The sequence below is a fragment of the Zea mays genome, unplaced genomic scaffold (assembly GCF_902167145.1).
Source record: "Zea mays cultivar B73 unplaced genomic scaffold, Zm-B73-REFERENCE-NAM-5.0 scaffold_23, whole genome shotgun sequence".
In the NCBI taxonomy this organism is placed as follows: domain Eukaryota; kingdom Viridiplantae; phylum Streptophyta; class Magnoliopsida; order Poales; family Poaceae; genus Zea; species Zea mays.
In genome coordinates this window covers 116,331-141,500 of record NW_023366849.1, presented here as the reverse complement: position 1 = coordinate 141,500, position 25,170 = coordinate 116,331, and the positions used below count along the sequence as shown (strand labels likewise).

General features: G+C 42.1%; 1 protein-coding gene, 1 non-coding gene and 1 pseudogene across 3 annotated transcripts in view; 2 read left to right on the top strand and 1 right to left on the bottom strand.

The window, feature by feature from the left end:
- The window catches only part of LOC118474231 (NAD(P)H-quinone oxidoreductase subunit 2 A, chloroplastic), a 71,388-nt gene that overhangs the window by 10,670 nt on the left and 35,548 nt on the right, over positions 1-25,170 (top strand). The window contains exon 1 of the mRNA XM_035963713.1: positions 1-25,170. This exon is cut by the window's left edge and continues 10,670 nt beyond it; it is cut by the window's right edge and continues 35,548 nt beyond it. The gene's annotated coding sequence lies outside the window, so the exon portion shown is untranslated.
- On the bottom strand, positions 5,987-7,465 carry LOC118474225 (ribulose bisphosphate carboxylase large chain-like; annotated as a pseudogene). The gene has a single exon (XR_004853972.1). The product of XR_004853972.1 is annotated as a ribulose bisphosphate carboxylase large chain-like (transcript).
- LOC118474233 (small nucleolar RNA Z247) lies at positions 16,182-16,315 on the top strand. The gene has a single exon (XR_004853976.1). It is a non-coding gene; the product is annotated as a small nucleolar RNA Z247 (small nucleolar RNA).

Genomic DNA, 25,170 nt, shown 5'->3' with positions numbered 1-25,170 from the left:
CCCAGCTTGGGAAGAGGTCCAGAATTAGTACTAGAGATGTTGGCAGGGGAAGCCCATATCCATCCCTCGCCTCGAAAAGGGCTTAAGAGCTCCATACCTTTTGGGTATAGATCAAACAAAATAGGGGTATGGGCCATGGGTCGACTCGGGTAAGCGATTGGGACATCCCTCGAAAGAGGCGAACTGCTCTCGTTTCCATATCCGCTTAGCAGTTGCGTGTTGTTGCGCGGGATCATATGCGGGGAAGGGTCCGAATAAGACGATGGCAGCTCCAGAACATAAAAAACAAGGCTTTTCCAGGGGCCTCTCCTTGGGGAGCACGGCATCAACTCCCTGGTGGCATTTCATTTGATTAAATATTAAATAAATAAATAAGTGTGTGTTGTCCACTGCCTCCAATTCCTTAAGAGTAAGAGCCAGGGTTCATTGGATCTCGCTACACCCCTTCTCTTTGTTTAGGCATTCCGCGCCATCTACCGCTATGAATGGCACCTTTGTCCCTAGATTTCTATCACAGTTCTGTATATCCGGTTCGGGATGGAAAGGCAAGGATGGCACCCTAATCCCAAACTATCCCTCGAAAGATTGGATCTTTTCGGTCTGTTTATAGTTTCAATGCCATCTTCCTATTGGTATTTCGATTGAGCTGAGCTATTAAGGTGCGGTTGACGGCACAAGTGCCCCTCCACTGCCGCTTTCTTTAGGAGAATGGGACAACTCCGTACCGCCCCGCGCCCCTTCCCCTTTCAAGAGGTTGTATTGGTGCATCAGCGATCGCCACTTCCGTTTCATATAGCAGCAAAAGTTGACAAGTCCTTTTTCCCTCTATGGATGGAAAAGAAGAAAGTGCGTTTCAGAAAAGTGGCCTTTTTTCTGATTTCTAGTAGGGATGCCTTGCCGGAAGGTGCCGGAGGAGAATAGATAGTTGGGGCAGGCTATCGAGGTCAAATAGCTGGTAGTACTTTTCCCATTTCCCACTAGGGAATCATCCTTTTCTGATTCGGATGAGTTTCCGAGGAAGAGTAGTAGTAGTGACGAATTGGCTAAAAGCAGGTGGCATTGGGATCTGTTGTCAAACAAACTCTATTGCTGATACACGAGCGGAAGGAAGTCGCAGATCAGTCGTTCAAAGAAGATCTCGGTCCCCCTTTTTTTAGCGTGGAATAGGCGAATCAACAAAGAATTTCTCAACAAATAAGGGACTCGTACGTACCAATGATTTACTATCGAGATCGAGTTTCGCTAGAAAACAGACTTTTCTCTATTCCACAAGGACAAAAGAAGTGCCGAGTGGTGTTACACAAGTTCAAAAGAAGGAAGTAAGAGTGGTGTCGACTTATTGCCCAGAACGAGCCAGTGCCGCTATCAAGCAGTAAAGTGGCCGGGCCCTTCCATGAGTTTAGATCTCTATGTATGAATCTCTTATGAAATCCAATACTTTTTATCATTTCAGAACGATCAGCATACTGTGTGACTTCTGCGTGACAGTTCTTGCATTTCGTTTGTTGCTTTGCATGAACATTTAGATATTGGAAAGCGAACTCCCTTAATTAGGAATTTCATAGATAGAGAAGGACGGGAAAAAAGAGAGAGACTGACTAACTACCCGGATCAATGCTGATTGACGACTGAATAAATAGCCGGAAGCAACAACTGCACGAGAGAGAAAGAGCGGATCCAACTAAGGAAATGCAGTACCTGTTCTGTCGGAGCTAATCATGCAAAGCTAGCGTAGCGCCAGCCGTCGAAGTGAATGAATTCGAAAGAACGAAGAAATAAGGAAATGAGACGACTCTTTCTTGAACAATTTCATAAGCAGATCTTCCCCTCCACACCAATCACGAGTTTTTTTTTATTCCTCTCGTATATCGTCGTCACGCCCTTAATGATAGGTTTTGAAAAAGATTTTTCATGTCATTCCCATTTAGGTTCGATTCGGATCTCTCTGTTGTTTCCCTTTCCTCCCGAACCTTTTCCTCGAAATGATAAAGAATCTGGTACACTCGAATTGTATTATTTAAGTGCTTATTGCTTGCCAAAAATCCTACTTCTACAATTGGTAGGTCACCGGGTTATTCAAATAAGTCGTGTTTTCTGTGCTTTTCCCATGTTACAACTTCCGTACCAATTCGATCGATCCGGAATGGATCGGTTAAACATTCTATTAGGGAGCCCGGTCTTGACTCTTCTGTGTGGTATTCATTCTCGTTCGGCTCTTGGAGTCACATCCAGCAGTGGTTGGAACAGCTCGCAAAATCCAACCACTTCACCTACTTTATTGCCCCCAACCGTTTCCCGTACCTCTATAGAAACAGAAGGGTTTCATGTTCTTTCATCGATTGGGTATTCCTCTCCTTTTGTATCTCTTTATCCAATTTCGGTCTCGATTAGTTCACAAGATTGAATGGCCAAGTCATGGAAAAGCCGTTATTCGATTGTTTTAAAAGAATGTGTTGAGCCGGGCCCGGGTATGTAAGTTCAGCGATGTACAAACAAGGATTGATTTGACTTCCGCACCTAGGGTTCTATTTTTTAAGAATAAGGAAGAGGAATAGAATCTCATTCATGTGTTCATGCTAACAGAAGAGCGGATCCAATACACATACATAAGGCATCGGTTGTTCTTAACAGCGATGGCTATTCATTTAAGTCTTCGGGTAGCACCACCAGATCTTCAACAAGGTGGAAATTCTCGTATAGTATAATATAATAGTAGTAGACGGCAGTAGATCCTACAACGGTACTTCCGTGGAGATACGATCCTACAACGACTATTTCCTTGCAAAGCAATTCAAACAGTACCGGTACTCCTAAGCCATGAAACCAATGCTAAGGGAAAGACTTCTGCTCGCTGGATCAAAGAAAAGGTAATATCCTCGGGAAAGGCTAAGCACATTCGAAGACTGGCTTTCGATTCGTATCCTCTGAGCAAGGCCTATTCCGGGGAAACAACTAAACCCTGGGCTGTTTATGATGTGAGGCTGATTCCTATTCCACAAAATGGTACGGTTGTTGTATTCCGATTAGCGGTGCCCAGGAAAGAACGGGTACTTAACGGCTGCTATAAACCATTATGGAATTCTGTGTTACCTTCATTCAATATCTTATATTAGGTATAGAATCGATCATAGTTCCCCCACGACCAAGAGAAGTGGCTTATCTATTGAATAATAGATCTCGTAAATCAAATAGGTTATGACAAGAGAGGGTTCCTACACTCGTTCTAATGGAACGTGGGGATCAAAGCAAGAGTCAAAGTCACAGATCAGGATGGACATAGTACCAATTCTGTTAAGCCACAACCAACTATCTTATCAACCCAAAGCTGCAAGAAGAGAAGTTAAGTTGTTGACCAGGTTCAAATAGCCCAGTTTCAAATAGTGCCGTATTGAATGCGCAAAGTGCTGCTCAGCCTAGCCTAATAGAGGAGAGGATGGATCCGACCTCTAGCTCTTTACTTTTACTGCCTGTGCAGCTAAGGAAAGACAACTACACTTCCAAGTCCTAAGAGAATACTAGTATACGATCTGTTATATAAATAGGTAAATGTTCCTTTCCATTATGAATCGCGATTGTATGGCCAACCATTGCGGGTAGAATGCTAGATGCCCGGGACCACGTTACTATTATTTATTTCTTTCTCCTCCTTCATATTGACCTTTTCTATTTTTGCCAATAAATGACGAGCTACAAAAGGATTCGTTTTTTTTGCTGATTACTCCTTTTTTTCATTTTAAAGAGTGGCATCCTATGTCCACTATCTCGATCGAGGTATGGAGGTCAGAATAAATAGAATAATAATGAATGGAAAAAAGAGAAAATCCTTTAGCTGGATAAGGGGCGGATGTAGCCAAGTGGATCAAGGCAGTGGATTGTGAATCCACCATGCGCGGGTTCAATTCCCGTCGTTCGCCCATCGCATTATTGCAAATTCCAAAAATGCAATTTTCCATATTCCTAGTTACGTATTTACTTACCTTACGGCGACGAAGAATAAAACTATCACTATATTTTTTCCTTTTCCTAGTTCTTCTTCCAAGCGCAGGATAACCCCAAGGGGTTGTGGGTTTTTTTCTACCAATGGGGGCTTTCCCTTCACCACCCCCATGGGGGTGGTCCACAGGGTTCATAACTACCCCTCTTACTACGGGGCGTTTACCTAGCCAACACTTAGATCCGGCTCTACCCAAACTTTTTTGGTTCACCCCAACATTACCCACTTGTCCGACTGTTGCTAAGCAGTTTTGGGATACCAAACGGACCTCCCCAGATGGTAATCTTAAAGTGGCCAATTTACCCTCTTTTGCAATCAGTTTCGCTACAGCACCTGCTGCTCTAGCTAATTGCCCACCCCTTCCACGTGTGATTTCTATGTTATGTATGGCCGTGCCTAAGGGCATATCGGTTGAAGTAGATTCTTCTTTTTTCTCAAAAAACCCCTTCCCAAACTGTACAAGCTTCTTCCAAAGCATACGGCTTTCTAGATGTATATGACGATCTCTAGACAGATGGATCTTATATGAATCGTATGATGAAGTACCACATGAGTGGATATATAGAAAAGGAATCCAAATCCGCCGAATCGCTCATGTTATGATCTTCTACATCCTAGGTCTCCGCGTTCCGTCATCTGGCTTATGTTCTTCATGTAGCATTCAGATCGAATGACTCTATGAAATTACGTCGATACTTCCACATATTATGGGTAACGTAGGAGACATCCCTATTTTCACCCGGGGGTCTTAATTACCACTGCTTAGCTTCGCCTCTGACCATAAAATGAAATGTGAATAACCCGTCCTCCTCTCTTTGAAACAAGGGGCGCTTCCGGTTCTGTGCGTGCTTCAAACAATTTTGTCTTCTCCATATCTCTAGAGTCAAGAATTTTCTATGAGGAACTACTGAACTCAATCACTTGCTGCCGTTACTCAACAGTTTTCTGTTGAGGTCTATCCCGTAGAGGTAGTCAAATTGGATCAGTGATCGATTTCTAGGTTTCGTCGTAAACCTAATTGGTTACTTCCAATTACGTAAATCAATAGTTCAAACCGCACTCAAAGGTAGGGCATTTCCCATTGATATAGGAACTTTTGTACCAGAAACAATAGTATCTCCAACCCTCTGGGATGTAAAATATATCTCTGCTCACCATCCCCCCAGAAATAGTGTATGAGACAAATGTATGCATTTCGATTAGGGTCGTATTCTATGGTTACGATTCTACTCTACCAGATATGTCTTTTTGATTCCGTCGAAAATAGATTTTACGGTATAGGCGCGCCTCCCCCTCTATGCCTTGCGGTAATGATTCCTCTGGCATTACGACCTTTACCACAACGGTGCCGTCCATGGATCAATTTATTTCGTGGATTGGATTTCACTTGCCTGTCTACGGTTCCCTTGCGTGTGCTCGGGATAGGTGTTTTGTATAAATGTTTCGCCGTATTATTAAGTATTCTCCTTGAGTTCGTTTCTCTATCTAGAAGTGGAATAGAATAACCCGGTTGAAGGGTAATGATCATACGTCTGTAATGCATTGTATGTCCCAGAATAGGTCCCATTCTTCTACCCTTTCCGGGTAGTCGATGGCTATTCACAGCTACTACCTTAACACCAAAGAAGAGTTCGACCCAATGCTTGATTTCTGTCTTAGTGAATCCCGATTCGACATTAAAAGTATATTGATTCTTTCCCAATAAACGAAGACTCTTTTCTGTAAATACTGCGTATTTGATTCCATTATCGTACGATAATACTATATTTTTATTTATATTTGTTTATTGTATTATACCTTTCTATATTCTAGATATATAGAATAGAAGAATCTCGATTTGTCAAGTCTCATGATCGTATCAAGATCTATTTCAATTCGGCTCAGTCTTTTTTTTTTAGAAAAGATTGAGCCGAATTGAATTGCAATCAATTAGAGGAATAAAGAAGAATTACTGCATTTCTTAACTTATTTTTTCTCTTTCTATTTTGCTTCTTTTTTATTTTATATGGTATCCATCGCTTTGAAACCATCAAATTGGATCTCCTTCCATATTTCACAAGCTGCGGCTAGTTCAGCACTCCATTTGCAAGCTGCTTTGATAATTTCATTACCTTCACGAGCAAGATCGCGCCCTTCGTTACGAGCTTGTACACAGGCTTCTAAAGCCACACGATTAGCTGCTGCACCAGGTGCATTTCCCCAAGGATGTCCTAAAGTTCCTCCACCAAATTGTAATACGGAATCATCTCCAAAGATTTCGGTCAGAGCTGGCATATGCCAAACATGAATACCCCCAGAAGCCACCGGTATAACACCTGGCATGGATACCCAGTCCTGAGTGAAAAAGATACCGCGATAACGATCTTTTTCAATAAAATCATCGCGCAATAAATCAACAAAACCTAAAGTTATTTCGCGTTCCCCTTCTAACTTACCTACTACTGTACCGGAGTGGATATGATCTCCCCCCGACATACGCAATGCTTTAGCTAATACACGGAAATGCATACCATGATTTTTCTGTCTATCAATAACTGCATGCATTGCTCGGTGAATGTGAAGAAGTAGGCCGTTGTCGCGGCAATAATGAGACAAAGTAGTATTTGCGACCTCCTGTTAAGTAGTCATGCATTACAATAGGAACCCCTAATTCCCTTGCAAATACAGCTCTCTTAATCATTTATTCGCATGTACCTGCAGTCGCATTCAAGTAATGCCCCTTGATTTCACCGGTTTCGGCTTGTGCTTTATAAATTGCTTCGGCACAAAAGACAAAACGGTCTCTCCAGCGCATAAATGGTTGTGAGTTTACGTTTTCATCATCTTTGGTAAAATCAAGTCCACCGCGTAGACACTCATAACACGCTCTACCGTAATTTTTTGCGGATAATCCGTTTAATAGTACATCCCAATAAAGGACGACCGTACTTGTTCAACTTATCCCTTTCAACTTGGATACCGTGAGGCGGACCTTGGAAAGTTTTTGAATAAGCAGGGGGAATTCGTAGATCCTCCAAACGTAGAGCGCGTAAGGCTTTGAAACCAAATACGTTACCCACAATGGAAGTAAACATGTTAGTAACAGAACCCTCTTCAAATAGGTCTAATGGATAAGCTACATAACAGATATATTGATCTGGGTCCCCAGGAACGGGCTCGATGTGATAGCATCGTCCTTTGTAACGATCAAGACTGGTAAGTCCATCAGTCCAAACAGTTGTCCATGTACCAGTAGAAGATTCCGCAGCTACTGCAGCTCCTGCTTCTTCAGGCGCCCGAGCTGAGGAGTTACTCGGAATGCTTGCTGCCAAGATATCAGTATCCTTGGTTTCGTACTCCGGGGTGTAGTAAGTCAATTTATAATCCTTAACACCAGCTTTAAATCCAACACTTGCTTTAGTTTCTGTTTGTGGTGACATAAGTCCCTCCCTACAACTCATGAATTAAGAATTCTCACAACGACAGGGTCTACTCGATATGGATTAGGCGTAAATGAAACCTTTGCAAAAATCGAAAAAAATAAAGATATTTAATTAATATCAACTCATTAAATAAAAAAAGGAGTATGCTTAAGTTAATGAATATGTTTCATTCATATATAATGTGTACACCCTGTGTACAAATGCAAAGCAAGTTCTTTCCAATGCTACTTCCAAAATGCCAGTGCACGGATTTGATCTCTTGACTTTTATTAGCTCCTGATATAGATAATGCTACGTGCTCGCTAACTCTATTCGTCCTGGCATGGCAAAGCGGCGAACCTGCCTGCCTAATGAAGAAAGAGAAGTCGATCTAGAGAAGCTTCTTAAGTAAGAATAAGATGGCAAAAGAGTAGAGATTTTACAGTTCATTCGCTTGGAAGCTAGCTTCATCTGGAGCATACACTCTGGGAGGGGTATCACAATCTTCTGTACCTATATGGAAATCGTAGCAAGGCTAGCTTGTAACATCGAAGAGCAGGCATTTCCAATTAGTTTAGTTGAAACGTTGCAAAAACCATAGAGCTGAGCTGGCTTATTAGGTAGTTCCTTTTTGCATTATATATTTAACGCCTTCTTGCTCATCTAGAAACTCTCCCTCTCATATCTCGTGACAACTATTCCTGTCTCGGTTATCTGTGCTATCCAAATGCCTGCCTCTTTGTAAGCCCGTGCAGACTGAAATGCATATGCCTCCCAAAGCGGATTAAGCATATCCTCGCTCTCTCTACCCTTTCCTCTCTCATTCCAGAAAAGAAGTGCAATATGCGATCAATAAGCTTACGGATTCAATACCTTTGATAGCATCATAAGTAGTGCCGTAGGTTCAATCCCAACCAATGCCCAGCTTCAGCAAATAGAAGAAGGGTTAACATCATGAATATGCGATCAAGCAAAGAGTGAAGAAGCAGCAATACGTGTTTTGAGTTATCTTTCTTTTTTCTTCTAAAAAAGCAATAGAAAAGAAGAAAGAATTCCGTAGTGTGTATCAACTTCATCTTCTCCACAACCTCACAGACCTTATCACTAGGGAAAGCCGATACAGCTGATCCCTCACCAGATGAGGCTGGTGACAAGTTCCAATTGTACTTTTGTTGACCAATATCTGACCGAGAAATGAGTTGATGAACCCGTCTTACCAGAGATAGGAATTTTTCCATTATTCGATGATCCAACGCGCTAAGGGAATTCATGTTCTCAGTATTGACCATTACCCTGGATTCTTTCCTACCCTCAATTGTGCCACCTTCTTGTTACTCGCTGGCCGAGTATAATCATTATTTTATTTCCAATTCTAGTAGTTTGTAGTTTGATGAATATAGTTTATAACTATAATATGGGTTATAACTCAGTCTGTTTATTAAACGATTCTCGCCTTCCAGCAGCTTCAGGTAGCCTCCCTTAACCCTGCAGGATTCGAGGGAGTCGTCGAGCCTTCAATTCATCCGGCACTCGCTGGTAACTTCCAGGAGCCTCGAATGATTCCGACACCCTCTTCAGCGCTTCTGGACGGTTCTCAACTGAAAAGTAAACTCAATTCGTTAATAACCCGCTTTGCAAATTTCTTTTTCAAGTGCAAAAACGATGAAAGGATCAAGGTCCCTTTCTTTAACGATTGTGGCCTTTTTTGAACTAATTTTCGGACTTCTATCCGCGTCTTTTAGCCTCATCTTCATATAGCTGGAAAATCCGTGCAAATAACTCCGCCATCAACGGTTCCTTCCTCGGCTAAGAATAATGCTATGCTATCCGGAATTGCAATTAGATAGTTGTAGATAAGGTAAGGCCCTTCCCCTCTATCCAGTTCAAACCAATGGCATGAAATAGCACTAGCGAAAAGGCTAAGCACATTTGATAGAGGTATACCTCACCAAAGCAAAGAAGAACAAAACCTGGGACGAGGACGGTCGCGAATGCAAATGCTTATGGTTCTAATCAAGTGAAGCCAATGCTAGGAGGTTGAAACTAGAGGTCACAAGGCATGACGCTGGAGAAAGAGAAGCGTGATGTTGTCAGCAATCAAATTATCGTAAATAGATAGTATAGTATAGTATAGTTACGCTTTCCTGAGTGACTGGATTCCTAGCTCTTCGACAGCAAGAAGTGGTACGAACTTCATCAGCGCATGAGAAGCAAGCGGTCTTAGTGGAGTGGCGGACTTCCCCTTTCAAGGAAAGGAAAGTTTTCGGATTCTCGTCAAAGAGGAGAGCTGAGCCTAAAGAAAATCACATCAAGCTAAGTGCAAACAGGCGCAATCAAGATCACAAGAAGAAGAGAAGAAACAAGAAGAAAACACACCAAGGCATTAATCAACAGCCTAAGCCGAAGCCACCATAGGCAATAGATCACAATTCAAGGAAAGGAGCAGGGTCACTAATATTGTATGGATAGTACTCGAAGAAAGGGAACTCCCAGGAAACCTAATCTATAAGAGCCGTGTTCGTGCTGTGGATTTCAAAGTGAAGTTCTTAGGTGGAGGCGAGTTCTGTTCTATTCTATGACAATCCTCAAACTCCATTCATCGATTGCTGTTCCATTGAAGGGAAGGAACTCTATGTTGGAAGTCTTCCCAAGCCAAGAAACAAGATCTGTGTCTCTATTACTCGAGCTGTGTCAATGACATAAACACGCCGTAGTAGGGTGTGCCGTTCACCCATCTCAGACGCCATAGGTTCTCTATTCTTAGGATCTGCCTGGCCTGGCCACTCAAAGAAAAAGTACAATCTGCTGGGTTTTGACATCAGTGAGGATAAGTCACGTACGAGTTCAGGGCACATGATCTTTCGAAGTGCCATAGGAATTCTAAGAATAAGGGATGGTGCCAACGAGAAAGAGACCCAGCTATTGTACTGGTAGAGAAGTGACTCGACTGGAAAGGCAGCTACCTTGGTTCTTCGAATAGGTGTGGGTAAACTGCTCGCATTTTCCTATGTGGGTGGCGAAAGATTCTTGCTAGATTTGGATCTTAACTCATACCGCTGTTGTGGCTTGAAGGGAAAACCAATTCATCCTTATGCTTTTTGCGCTAGATAAGAACAAGAACTTCCCTTTAAGTCTTTCCGTCTTTCTACCTGACCTGCAGAGGACTAGATAGAGGCTGGCAAGCCATAGACTCATTGGGGTCTAAGTAAGTACAAACAACTTCAACTCCTCGCGAACCGACAGGACAGATTTCCCCGGCAGCTGCAGCTACTGGTATCAGCACCAACCAACTCTATTCTAGCCTCGTAAGCCACTTCTCCTCTCCCGGCAGGCTTGGTCTCGCCTTCTCCAATTATCGGCATCTCTCTCCTATTATCGTATGAGAATTCTAGCCAGTCACTTCGGGAAGGAAGTCAACTGCAAATAGCCAGCCTCCACGAACAGCAAAGGAGCTACGGCACTTCTGGCACTATCCTCAAACCCATATGGCGCGTCGTCAACCCAATTTGCCAAGCGTCAATCTCAATCTTCCAAAAAAAAGGAAACTAGCTATCTAGAGGAAACTAACTATCTCTATCTAGAAGAAGCTGAGAAAGGTACCGCTGTCTATGAAGCAAGGTCAGAATGTGCCGCTAAGATCCCAGCCAGGCTATGATAGCAGGAATAAGAAATTGCCATAGGGGAATCCATTCATTCTCGACCATACAGGGAGTTTAGTTTCGAGGATAGCGTATTCGTCCGAAGTCGTATTAGTTGGCATTGTCACTGGAACAGTTTCCTTGATATCATCTGTGGGCTCTCCATTGGTTTGGTCCGGCATCTTAGGTTTCGCAGGATCACTTCACTTAACTTATTTCATTTCGAGAAAGAGAACGATTCTTCTTCGATCTAGAAAGAACGATTCTTCTTCGAAGCATGAACCAACCCGCACCTGCCCTCAAAGCAGATACGAATCACGGAAACTTTGCCTCTTCTGAAGCGCAGAACCAGAAAACCCACGGCCTGCTGCTTGATTAGAAAAAGGAGATCCACGGCCTGTGAGTAACTACGCCATGTTACGAATCACAGCCTGACTTCCTCTAGATGAAAGCATAGGTAGTGACGACCTATTGTTTTCTTCTCAGCGGACCCAATGAGTAACTACGCCATGTTACGAATAAAAGCGAGGGAAAATCGGATGAGCAACTTTTGCAGCTATATGAAATGCACTTTGGAAAATCAGGTCTTGAGGACGAAAAACACGATAAAATGGACTTGCCTACTTTTGCACCGAAGAAACTCATAAGTAATCCAATTTCCGAGGACACGAACGGAAGTAAGCTGTTTTTGGTATTCGTATCGGAATTAGCCAGAAGAAGAAACCATTTTCACTGCCCTTCATTCTTTGGCCTGCCTGCCTTAGTGGCCCCTCTCTGATAAGGTTTTCAAAACGAAAAAAAAATGACAAATCTGGTCCGATGGCTCTTCTCCACTAACCACAAGGATATCGGTACTCTATATTTCATCTTCGGTGCCATTGCAGGAGTGATGGGCACATGCTTCTCCGTACTGATTCGTATGGAATTAGCCCGACCCGGCGATCAAATTCTTGGTGGGAATCATCAACTTTATAATGTTTTAATAACGGCTCACGCTTTTTTAATGATCTTTTTTATGGTTATGCCGGCGATGATAGGTGGATTTGGGAATTGGTTTGTTCCGATTCTGATAGGTGCACCTGACATGGCATTTCCACGATTAAATAATATATCATTCTGGTTGTTGCCACCAAGTCTCTTGCTCCTATTAAGCTCAGCCTTAGTAGAAGTGGGCAGCGGCACTGGGTGGACGGTCTATCCGCCCTTAAGTGGTATTACCAGCCATTCTGGAGGAGCAGTTGATTTAGCAATTTTTAGTCTTCATCTATCAGGTGTTTCATCAATTTTAGGTTCTATCAATTTTATAACTACTATCTTCAACATGCGTGGACCTGGAATGACTATGCATAGATTACCACTTTTTGTGTGGTCCGTTTTAGTGACAGCATTCCTACTTTTATTATCACTTCCGGTACTGGCAGGGGCAATTACAATGTTATTAACCGATCGAAACTTTAATACAACCTTTTTTGATCCAGCAGGAGGGGGAGACCCAATATTATACCAGCATCTCTTTTGGTTCTTCGGTCATCCAGAGGTGTATATTCTCATTCTGCCTGGATTCGGTATTATTAGTCATATCGTATCGACCTTTTCAAGAAAACCGGTCTTCGGGTATCTAGGCATGGTTTATGCCATGATAAGTATAGGTGTTCTTGGATTTCTAGTTTGGGCTCATCATATGTTTACTGTGGGCTTAGACGTTGATACGCGTGCCTACTTCACCGCAGCTACCATGATCATAGCTGTGCCCACTGGAATCAAAATCTTTAGTTGGATCGCTACCATGTGGGGAGGTTCGATACAATACAAAACACCCATGTTATTTGCTGTAGGGTTCATCTTTTTGTTCACCATAGGAGGGCTCACTGGAATAGTTCTAGCAAACTCTGGGCTAGACATTGCTCTACATGATACTTATTATGTGGTTGCACATTTCCATTATGTACTTTCTATGGGAGCCGTTTTTGCTTTATTTGCTGGATTTTACTATTGGGTGGGTAAAATCTTTGGTCGGACATATCCTGAAACTTTAGGCCAAATCCATTTTTGGATCACTTTTTTCGGGGTTAATCTGACCTTCTTTCCCATGCATTTCTTAGGGCTTTCGGGTATGCCACGTCGCATTCCAGATTATCCAGATGCTTACGCCGGATGGAATGCTCTGAGCAGTTTCGGTTCTTATATATCCGTAGTTGGGATTCGTCGTTTCTTCGTAGTTGTCGCAATCACTTCAAGCAGTGGAAAGAACAAAAGATGTGCGGAAAGTCCTTGGGCTGTTGAGCAGAATCCAACCACACTAGAATGGTTGGTACAAAGCCCTCCAGCCTTTCATACTTTTGGAGAACTTCCAACTATCAAAGAAACTAGAAACCAATCCAGTTGCTAGAAATCCATCATTAGCGAGACAATTATTTTTCTTTTCTTTTGATTTGTTTGGGCTTTGCCTTAACCGAAGCTATTGCATTGTTTGCACTTATGAGGGATCTTATTTGTGTTCTAAAATATTCGAGTAAAGTATGAAAGGCTGGAGCAACACTTCTCAATGCCACTTCCGGAAACAAATTCGTCGTGAATAAATAGAATAGCGGAATAAATAGAATAGGTTGGACATAGTTCCTTGTAGGATGAGTGGATACGTAACATAACCATTGGGGAGGCTTGATGTTTCCGTTCGTGGCGGGACATCCATCCCTCCCCTCACTTGAGTTTTGTAGGAAGTAAAGTGTCTCATATTCCATTCCATTCCAGTAGTATGAGCTTATTTCCTTTCCGATTCCGAGGCCACCATCTAGTGAGTGATTGGTATACTGCGGATGGTGGGAAAGAAGAGTGGGTAAGTGGGCTTCTTTCATGGGTTCGATTGGCTGGTTTTGACTGCCCTATTTTGCAGGATAGAAGAACTGTTTAATACTTTGGATCATGGATAATAAGCTGCTCTTGCAAAAGTGCCAGTGGTATAAAAGAAAAACTTCTCGACTTGGCAGATTCATTTCCTTTCTTTCGTCCTATGTTTGTGCAGGGGCCCCCGGTACCTGAATAGAGCGTGGATATTTATGGACGGGTCTAATCTCGTCGACATGCCACCCTCTCCTTTCAGTCGAGCATTTCACTCTCTCCTGTCGCTTTATTCGAGAATGCGAACACCTTAGCGCCCTCTACGCTCCTCCTTCCAATTGTTCGATCGTAGAATTGCACAAAAAAAGATTGAGAATCACCGATTGAACTCAGTAGAAGGTTTTCCCTGACTAAAGAGGCCTATGGAATAGAGGCGCGCAGCGTGGAAAGAATGGAAATTGCAAGTGCAAGACGGTAAAAACCGGGCTAGTTCTGCGTCGGTCATCATGCAACTTGACCACATGAAATTGGGGCGTCTCATTTCCGTGAGAATTGTAGTTGCATTCTCCTTGTGGAGAAGTCAAAGTGCCATAAAGGGTCGATCCATTCTATCTATTTAGAGGAGGGTGAGCCTACGACCACCAATTGCTTATCTCCAATTACCAATTGCAGCAGACTTGGACTAATGGAATTGCTTGAAGTGAAGACCAGTGAACAAAATGACAAAAAAGAATTGTTTACCTCTTTCGAGTTTCCACATTCTGGGCACAGCTAAGCGTTTAGTTTAGGCACATATTGGGTTTCAGACAGATAGGGAAGGTCAGCATGGGTTGACTGGGATCCCTCTGTTTCACTAGACTGGGGAGACGAGAACTATAGAATCTAAGGCGGCCCAGAGAAAGCAAGAGTGAGTTGCCCGGCCAAGCCCGTTGATTTGCTTCAGAACGAAGGTATTCGATTATTCCTGGGATGGGAGACATTGTGGATCTCTCGAGGACTATGAAGACCAAGGAGTCATGACTAATGATCCCGTACTTAGTGTGTACTGGTTTAGTAGGGAAGCCTTGCCTTTACCAGCTAAAGGGAAATAGGTGTGCTGGCTGCAGTGGAAAAGATCATATAATATAAGAAAGAAAGGGGTCGTCCCAAACTTGTGGAGTGCGATGGGGGACTTGGATCTAGTGCCGAGTGAGGAGCTTTGCGGAGCCTACTCCGGTAGACATATTCCGCAGCGAGATATTGAGTGCTGTCCGTGCTAAGGATAAGGACAGGTTAGGTTAGCTCTGATGGTGGGACATGCTGAGCGCACCCTAATCATCTTTGAATAAATAGCCCTCCACATTAGTGAATCCAAATCCAGAATACACATCCAAGGAAATGAGCATACTTCTTGGAACTACTAGAGAGTTCAAAACCTCTTGTCCCTTGGGCATAAATGATCAATTCTGTGAAAGGTTAGGCTAGTTGGTCCGGCGGAATGGAAACATTAGGGCTTGATTGACATACTCGAGACTTAGCAATCTGGGTTTCTTGGACTAGTTTTGTCAATGGGCTAAGACGAGATCCTACGGTTCACTTTTCTATCTTTAGCATTCCACTTCACTCCACAAGGGGAATCATGGATGAACAAGACAAACCGGGCCTACTCCTTCCCAATCTTCTGAACACTACTTATGATTTTCGCTACGGCACTTGAGTTGGATATCTTAGAGAGTCTAAGCCCGTACTCTGAGGTTGGTGAAGGGAAGTGAAACGTAAGCGAGGTTTCGAAGAAACGATAGAAAAATCGATTTAGACTAGTCTCCCTCCTCTCTATATTATCTGAAATGTTCCAAACCAAAGTAGGAACTGCTGGGATGGGAATAGGACCAGCCAATCCGTCGTGCTTTGATAGCGTGCCAGCCGAGCGACTAGCTTGTCAGGTAATATGCATTTCCAGGTCAGCAAGTAGGTAAGCTGCGGTGGGGGGCCTGACTGGCGCAACTAAAGCCCCCGAGGAGAAGATCAAGGGGAAAGACGCCGAAGTCGTCAATCCATTGTATGAATCATGGATGGCAACTGATCAACAGGTACTCGGATACTTGTTGCTTGCAATGACTAAAGAAATTCTTGTGCAAGTCTCCGCCTGCCGCACAGCTGCCGAAGTCTGGAGTGTCCTTGAGACAACCTTCTCATCTGTGACGAAGGCGCGCGTCGTCAATAGTCAATACAAGAATCGCGCTCTCCAGCTTGAAGAAAGGCGACCTATCTATCACCGAATATGTCGGGAAGATGCGGGCGCTTGGAGTGGAGATGTCCAACGCTGGCAAGCCGATCGACGATGAAGACCTTGTCTCCTACATCCTGGCAGGCCTCGACGACGACTACAACTAGGTTGTGACCACACTGAAGAACCGATCTATATACTGTGGGGGAAGCCTACGCGCAACCCCTAAGCTTCGAGCAGCGCAGGGAACTGCTCCATGGCTCAAGTTATCACTCATCCTCGACACACATTGTCCCTCGAGCTTATCCAAAAAAACCCTTATCTCCGGATGTACATTACCGGAAAGCAATATAGCAACTGATAGTTTAATAATAAATCGAACTATTGATTGAAGGTCAAAAGCTACTGTTCATCCAGATCAGTGAGAGATGGGGCCAATCCCTGGCTCGAACGGTTTACGAATAGGTTTCCAATCTAGATTGATATCCTGCCCGTAGGGAATATGTATTTATTGGCCAAACCAACGTCTGTGCAGAAATATGACATTAATCAAGCTTTATTTCAGAAAAAAAAACAGGAATAATGGTTTAAGTGTTCTAATTCTTCAGTACATTCAGGGAAAGAAGCCCGCCGACCCACTCTTCTTTCACCCTCCATCACCCCCAACAACTAGGGGGAAGTGAAGGAGGGGCCTCGGAATAACTTATTCTTATATATTTGATAAAGATAGTTATCCTACACGTGTTATAACTTTGTTTTTTAACAATGAATACAGTAATCGTAGTTACTGTGCAATCGCTTCAGTTCATACATCATACTATTGTGTCCATCCATACTATACTATTGGCATGGTGATTTATGAAATCATAGTATAGTAGTGACGTAATATTTATTTTATATTATTCTTATAATCATTTATTCTCTTAGTCTTTTGGGGGACTAAAACGCTTAAGCAGTCAACTATAATATCTTGAGGAAAGTAATAAAGTTCTCTTTCATATTCATATATAGTATGTTCTGTGTTATACAATTCATTATGGGAGTCGTAGACTTTGCCTATTTGCTCAATAAATCCTTGTGTAGTAGGAGATAGGAGATCATATCTTAGCTGCTTAGCTCGATATATAATATTGTCATACATGAATTTATTAATTATAAATATGGGGTGTCCCAATCGAATCGAGTCATTGCTTTCCTATATAGGCTTGGGAATGCTGCGCCATACAATGGTGTTGTGATGAAATTATCATGAACTGTGTATACAGGTACTGTATTATTACCAGATTCATATTCATCCATTAGAATATCAATAAAATGAATTACAGTTAAGGCATCCTTCTGATGGATGAAGTTAGCAAAAGTGGAACTAGTGTTCTTCCGAGTATTCTTTTTGTTCGTGGGTATTCGTAGCGTTACGACTGATTTTTTCATTTTAGGATTAGAACCATGCCATGGGTTTGGTATTTAACAGTTATTTTGACAGGTTCCATGATTATATAATCTTGGACTGTAATCCAGTATTCTGTGGAATATATAACTGGTTTATTGATAAAACCACTAACCCAGCTAATACTTGCAACCAAATGCATGAGGTTCCTCATATCTTTATATTCAGATTCCCAGAAATTGTAACATTCTTTAATAATAGTTTTTAAATCTTCTACTACCATATAACTACCAATCTTTCCCAGCAGATCAATAGCTGTGCTAAATTTGGATTTCCCATACACAATAGGCATAAAGATATTTTTGATGATATCACGATCAAATAAGCTACACACATATCTGGTGATAATATGTTCACCGTATTTCCGTTCAATATATTTCTTAAAATCAGAGTCAATAATTTCATAAATATTATTTATTTTATTATTCTCACTTATAAGATTAGTATTTCTAGCCATGGTAATATTACCCAGTAAATAACTCAACATTTGATATGCACTTGCTGATGCGTCCAGGTGAATTGGTGTTCTAGCAATCTTATCAGAGTCACGGTTTTTTAGTGTAATAACACTCGAGAGAAACTGAAATGGGTGTCTAGCCTTACGTGCTAGATTAGCCAATCTGTCTAGCACGATATCAGCCTTATTACTATTTAAGTCAGGACACTCATGTATATTTTTAATAAACCATATTATACCTTCATTATAATTCTTCCAATATTTGGAATAATGGAAAGCTGTTGAAGCCATAAAGGTTCGTATGCCCTGACTACCTTTATCTGGGGGTGTATCTGTCACCCCACTTTGCGCAAAGAGTATGAGAGATCTAACAAGATCTCGTTCGTGGTAATGAAAAGGACCATATCGGTAATTTCGTCCCCTAAAGTCCAAAAACGTTGGGAAATACAAATTGTAATTTTGTAAAGCATCAGCTAGTTTTAAAATGTATTGCTCGTAGCAGGCAGACTGAATGTTTTTTATCCAAATGTTGATCAAGTCTTTTAAAGAAAAATATTTTTTCATTTCTTTGTCATTCAAGTAATGATGTTTTAGTCTTACAGTCCCCTCCGTTCTATCAATAGAAGCAAGAATGCTAGGCATGAGAAGCCCTGATGCATGGTATATATCCTTACATTTTACCAAATGACATAATAATTTTGTATTTATTTGATATGGCACACTCTGTAACTTGTTTATTACACGGGTTAGTCGAGCTGTTTTTTCATCACTCACCATATAATATATATGTTAAAACGCTCTTCATCGTGTGTAGATAACAGGGTTGAGGTATTGGTATAATGACCAAGTACTTCTGGGTCAGAAGATAAGTACCCACCCGTTAGATCCCTCAGTTTGGTTGTTACTCTGTCGTTATTCAGCCGTTTGGGTCTGCGATTCCTCCATTCAATTCAAGTGGTGGACACACCATAGGTAATGCTATATGGAGCGGTAGCTCCTTAATGTCAAATACACACCTAACATAGGTGATATACTTTGCATACTTACCTTTTTTAGGGCTCTTGATATCACCATGAGGATGGTAGATCTCAACCAAATTCCTATTATTTAGCCAGGTAAATAGGGTACTCCCTATATTATACAGCTCTTTAGAGCTATCTGATTTATTGCTTTTATTATTAGCTTCTTCTTTCGGAATATCAGTTGTCTGATTAAGACTATCATCTGTCACCTCAGCCATAGTCTCAACAACAGAATCTGGGAAGTTGATAGAGGATTCTCTAATTCAGCTCTCATTATTCGTGTAATTTCTTACGTTTATGTCTAATTCAGCTACTAAAGTAGACAGACGTACACTTTTTTGTTCCAGTGCAAAAACATTAAAGTGCTTGCTTAGCACCCATATAACAATAGTTTCAATTGTATATGTCCCCATTGCTCTGACTATAACCTTATCTGACTCATTTTGTAATTTATCAAGAAGATAATCCATATAAAATCTTTATTGAAGAATAATACCTTCAACTGTGGTATATATTATATATAGTATTTTCTTTACAGTGAAGAGTCATATCTTCCACTTTGAGTTGTATATTTCTGAATTCTGAATCTGATAGATCTTCTCTCCATGAGTTTTTGATAAACTAAAAAACTTTATAAGTCAGTTTTTCCTCTCTCTTATTATCAAGTGATTCTGTTTCGTAGGACTTCATGAGGGTATCCCAGAACTGATAAAGTAGATCTAACATCTCAGTAGTGTACTTACCATTCTTTTCTTTGGGCACCCAAAATTAGGAGTTATACCTCCTAGTTTTTGATTCCCACTCCTCAAATACAGTTTGGTTTTGAGATTCTATCATTTTTTTACTGATCTCTTGATCATCGCGTTCTCTTACTGTATTATCAAGCTCGATGACAGGAGCGCTGCTTTCCCTAAAAGGATCCAGTACAGGGTTAGGTTTTTCCTGGGATAGTTGTTTCACAACATTGTCTACATATTCTTCAGCTTGAGCAATTTCTTCTTCTCTAGCTTTAGCTTTAGCTTTCGCTTTTTCTGCTCTAGTTGCTGCTTTAGAGAAAGCTTTAGCTTTCGCTTTTTCTGCTCTAGTTTTTTTTGAATAACACCGTGAAATTATCATATTAATTTGAAATAAATAAGAGCCTTTCATTAAAAAGAGCATTTTCATTTTTATTTTATTTTCTTAAAACTTATCATATCGTCCGGTGGTGGATATTCCAATCATATAAGAGTATCAACTTTATTTATAGTAATGATACTAATGATGTGTCTTTACCTTGGCTTGATCTAGTAGTTAGTTACTAGATCCGACACCCGGATCTTTGTGTGAATCTAATATTGATGCTCGGTATTTGAATCCGTTCTGCAAATCAATATTAGATTAATTGGTTTGTACCTTTATAATATCGCTTAATCGGGAGGTTACTTTTTACCAATGAAGATCTCTCGAGCTGCTCAAAGATCTTTAAGTGGCTTAGCTTACGAGGTAGACTTGATCATGATCCATATCCAACCTTCTCCCATCTGCTTCTGTCTCTAAAGATTAGAGTCATCGACGCGATTCAAGTCCAGTGCTGATAAAATCCTGCTGTCCAGTTCGGGAAAGCAAGTGATTGATTAGTTCCATTGGTCTATTGGCTTCAGCTTCCAGTCTACCTCATTTCTATCAAAATGATCTGGTGTCTTTAGCGCGTACTACCAGTTAAGGAGCCATATCCGAGGCTCTATCAGCTGTTATACCCTCCTGGGCAAGCGTGTTATTGAGGGCTCTTTATCCCGTTTTTACACTAAAGGGATAGGGTGAAGAGCGACCTCGATAGGGAGCACGAGCGATGCAAGCAACAGGAGGACAAGACAAGCCAATGGGATGAAGCCCTTATCAGGTCCATCTTTGATGAGAGGGCAGTAAAGAAAAGAGGTTCTTGGGCTGTCTCACATAGCCTAGCTTTTGGTCGGCTCTCTCGCTATATCCACCCGGATATCGCTTCGTTCACCTACTCTGAGCGGGGTATTTTCCAGTCAGGGATTTCTCCCCATTCCGAGTAAGAGTAATTCACTCTCGTCTGTTTGCCAAAAATGCGGGGTCTAATTTGTTGATTCTCGGATACGAAGATATCAAATGGGATACATCAAACTGGCATGTCCAGTGACTCATGTGTGGTATTTGAAAGGTCTTCCTAGTTATATTATATCGCGAATCTTTTAAATAAACCCCTTAAGAAATTGGAGGGCCTAGTATACGGCGATTTCTCTTTTGCTAGGCCCAGCGCTAAAAAACCTACTTTCTTACGATTACGGGGTTTATTCGAAGATGAAATTGCATCTTGTAACCACAGCATTTCTCCCTTTTTTTCTACCCCAGGCTTTGTTTCGAAATCGGGAAATTGCGACAGGCCTTTTATTCATAACATTAGTAGTTACTCATTGGGTGCTATTAGAGAACAATTAGCGGATTTGGATTTGCGAATTATTTTATTATAGAGAATTCCGTGGTGGAATGGAAGGAATTAGAAGACGAGGGGTATAGTGGAGATGAATGGGAAGGGATGGCAGGAACAAGGTAGGGCTTCGGCTCTTCTTTATCGGTATCGGTAGTCTTTCTTGCTATAGGTAATGTCTTGACTTCGTTGATGGTTGCAGGAACTGCTTCAGTTTCACAGGCCCCTTTCAGAACGATATGTAGTAGCTCATCCTAATTGAAGTATTTCATTCTGGCGAGCGTTCCTTTCATTGGAAATCTTATGAGTGTCTTTCCTGGTTTTTAAAGACGGGTTTTCATATGCCGTCTGCGCTTGGCTTCGGCTGTAGAAAGAAGTCCCTTTCTCTCAGGCAAGAGGAGCCTTATCCAGGATTCGCTCTAGCCGCTTGACTTATCTGCTTTTGGCTCTAAGGGTATCACTCTGTCTTTTTTCTATCTTTTCAAACTATTAAGATTCTGCTTTTCCAGAGGACTCTAACTACAAGGTATTGCTTCGAATGGCCCCGTATAAATAGATTTCAGAAGGAATTGACTGCCATTATTGTTTCCGTATCTGGCACTGCTCAATCCTCTATGGAAACAACGGTACTTCCGTTCCTTTCATATCCTGCCTTGCCAAAGAAAGCGCTATTGAATTCCAAACATGCGCTCGATGACTTGATCACGAACGATACAGCCCTTATCTTATCGATAGTTCAGCATTCAAGTTAAGCATGAAAGAGAACGGGGGTAGGTCAAGCTAAACCAGAACAATCCGCGCTAGTAGCTCAAAGCAAGAAAACGTATGCTAGTGACTAAGGCGCAATCCAACTGCTCTATAAAGGCTCTGCTTGTGCTATTGCCCCTTACGAAAGTCCAGGAAAGGATGGATAAGAGGATGAGTTAGGGAATCCTACGTAGGTACGAAATGAAATCCACTCCTAAACTTAGTTGTATTGGTATTGGCCTGCCACCTAGCTAGAATAGAAGGAAGAATCTCGTAAATCTAGATTAAGTAGCACAAGCTGATTTAGAAGGATCAAGTAAGATGAAATTTCAATGACCCAAAGGAAGGTGTGTTTGCTTAAGGATGGGGATCCGGTTGTGCCGTGCCGGCCCCGGGAATCGGCGAACTACGCTACACAGTCAGATACCTAAGCGAACGGATAAGGGAAAGCCCGCTATATTATATATAGTAATCACCTGCCAAAAGGAAAGCCTGACCGAGAATAATAATAGGTCTATGCGCCGAACAAGCAACGGTATATTAGAGATAGTAAGGAGTTGTATACACGGGGGTATGCATTCATGTCACGCTTTCTGTGTGATAAGAGGTTGCTAGCTAGCAAGTATAGAAACAGGAGATATGCGTAGTTAACAGAAGCAAGGGAATATGCGTGAGTTGATTTGAGAGTTTTTTTGAGAAAAAGCAATTTGGAAAATGCATTGCATTTTCAAGGGATTGCCAAGCTAGGCTAGGGATCGTCCGCGGGTATCAGATCAGGAATATCGTATTTATCTCTTCTAATCTAGATCCCACTTCCCTCCACTTCTTGCCTCACGCCCGTCAAACCTGACTCCACATTAACGACTGTCCTTCCACCCAATTCCCCGCACCCTTGCATCACATCTCCAACCCCTGCCTCCACGCGATCTTCCACAATCGTACCCCCCACCTCTGAAGCTTGCATAACCCCCGACGAACCTGTCTGCACCTGCGGGCCCGCGCTTACATCATTGGCATCGCATGATTAAACATCAGCACGCGCACTTCCCTCCGTTTTCGATGCCGACAGGGGGCTGCTAGGGGGTGTCAAGTTTCGTTTCGGTCGTGTCAGACGACATGCAGGGGGGCAATGGCTGCCAACGGAATCTATAATAATTCGATACTAGGTCAACTGTACCATCGGACTTGTAAGAACATGTAAAATGTACGAGGTTGTACCAGCTGTGTGCAGTCCTCCGGCACGGGTTAAGTGTCCTGCATAGATCTTCCCCTCTCTCCCAACCCAAAGAAGAGATGTTCGCTTCATAGCCTTCTCTTCCGAGATAAACCCTACAAAGGATCCTAATCGTGCTAGCCTTTCATGGACTCTTCTTGGATTTCCTTTCAGCTGCGCCCAGCACCTCTCTAGTTTCTCTACGAGATGGAGATGGCTCATTCTCTAGTTTTCCTACGAGATATAAGTCAGTTTCTATCGTACTTTGAAGTTCAGGAAGGAGTTATTAATTAAGACGAAGAAGAACTGGGTGGGGATATGCCTTTCCCATAACAATAGAAAGAATCAAAGCCAATATACACTATAACTATAGAGGCCTACCTATGAAAAGTGAGATGAGAGCTTTGTGCTAATAATTGATTATAAAGGTGTACCTATCGACCCCAGGTAATTAATGCCCTATCCTTCTACTTGAAAAACGTTACGTTAGACTTGACCAACTGTTAATACCAATCCGGCAGCAATAACTACTACTAATGCATATTCATATCCCACTAGTAGACTTAGCAGACTGTGACCTAGCCAGTCTATTTGTTGACAACAGACCAGTACTATCCATCAATGCCACAAAGACCATAGACGACCTCTATTTCGTGGAAGAACTCCTTCTCATATGATGCAGGGCAATAAGACCAACTGCCCGCCCTACCTAGTGAGAAGAAAGCTTATAAATATAAGCATAAACGAATTCCTAGCCGAGCCCTATACTTACCTGCTTGTACGGTCAATGCCCTAGTAGACATCAACTTGTTCATAAACTCCAGCCTTATCTACGCTGCTTTACCCGACCCAGGTGACCTACTTTCTCAGATGAGAGATTCGGCGGAGTAGTAGGAAGTCCCTGTGGAGAACTAGAAGACAAAACGAATATAGCGGACCAAGCAATGAATGACCTAGCCTAGGTAGTCCTATGTTTGACCAATGCTGCCTTGTATGTCTTGATCCAAGATTTCTCAGCAAAAAAAGACATGGGATTATTGATCAATTCACCATCCTCTTCATCTGAGTGTGCTTCCACTTTATCGTTTGTGGCATGTGCATTATGCAACAAGTAGATTCCTGATAAATGAACCTTCTCCACAGGACCAGCAGGTACCTCAGCAGTCCACTACTACTACTGCTGGACAGCCTAGTTCTTCTACACCACCAGCTATAGCTCCTAATGATCCATCATCAATCAGTTCGACTTCAGTTCCACCTACCAAGCCGAAGCAGCCATTTCCAGAACGGTTTGAGAAGTCAAGTGAAGACAAGCAGTTTGCTAAGTTTCTTGAGATGATTCAAGATGCGCAGATTACCATCCCCATCCTTGATGCTGTCTTACATGTTCCGATGTATGCAAAGTTCTTTAAGGACAAAGAAGCGAAACATTAACGAGCCAGAAGTGGTTACTCTTACTAATACTCTTACTCTTACTAATACTAAGGTTGATTTAAGTTTCTCTGGTTCTTGATTGAGTCTTTGTCTTGCAGTTGCAGGAGTGATGTCAAACCTCTTGCTTGAGTTGTCTGTATTGGAAGTCGTGTAAGCGGCTTCTTCCGAATTTGCCTTGCCTCCGGGTCTAGTACGTATGAAAAGATGTCAGCGTCGTGGCGATTGCCTTTCCTGGTCTGGTGGTGAAGGATTCTATTCCCGAGCGGCTAAGGTCCAATCCGGTATTCTATTTCGTCTGTGCGAGCATTAAAACCAACCATTGCCGACGTCCTCATATTC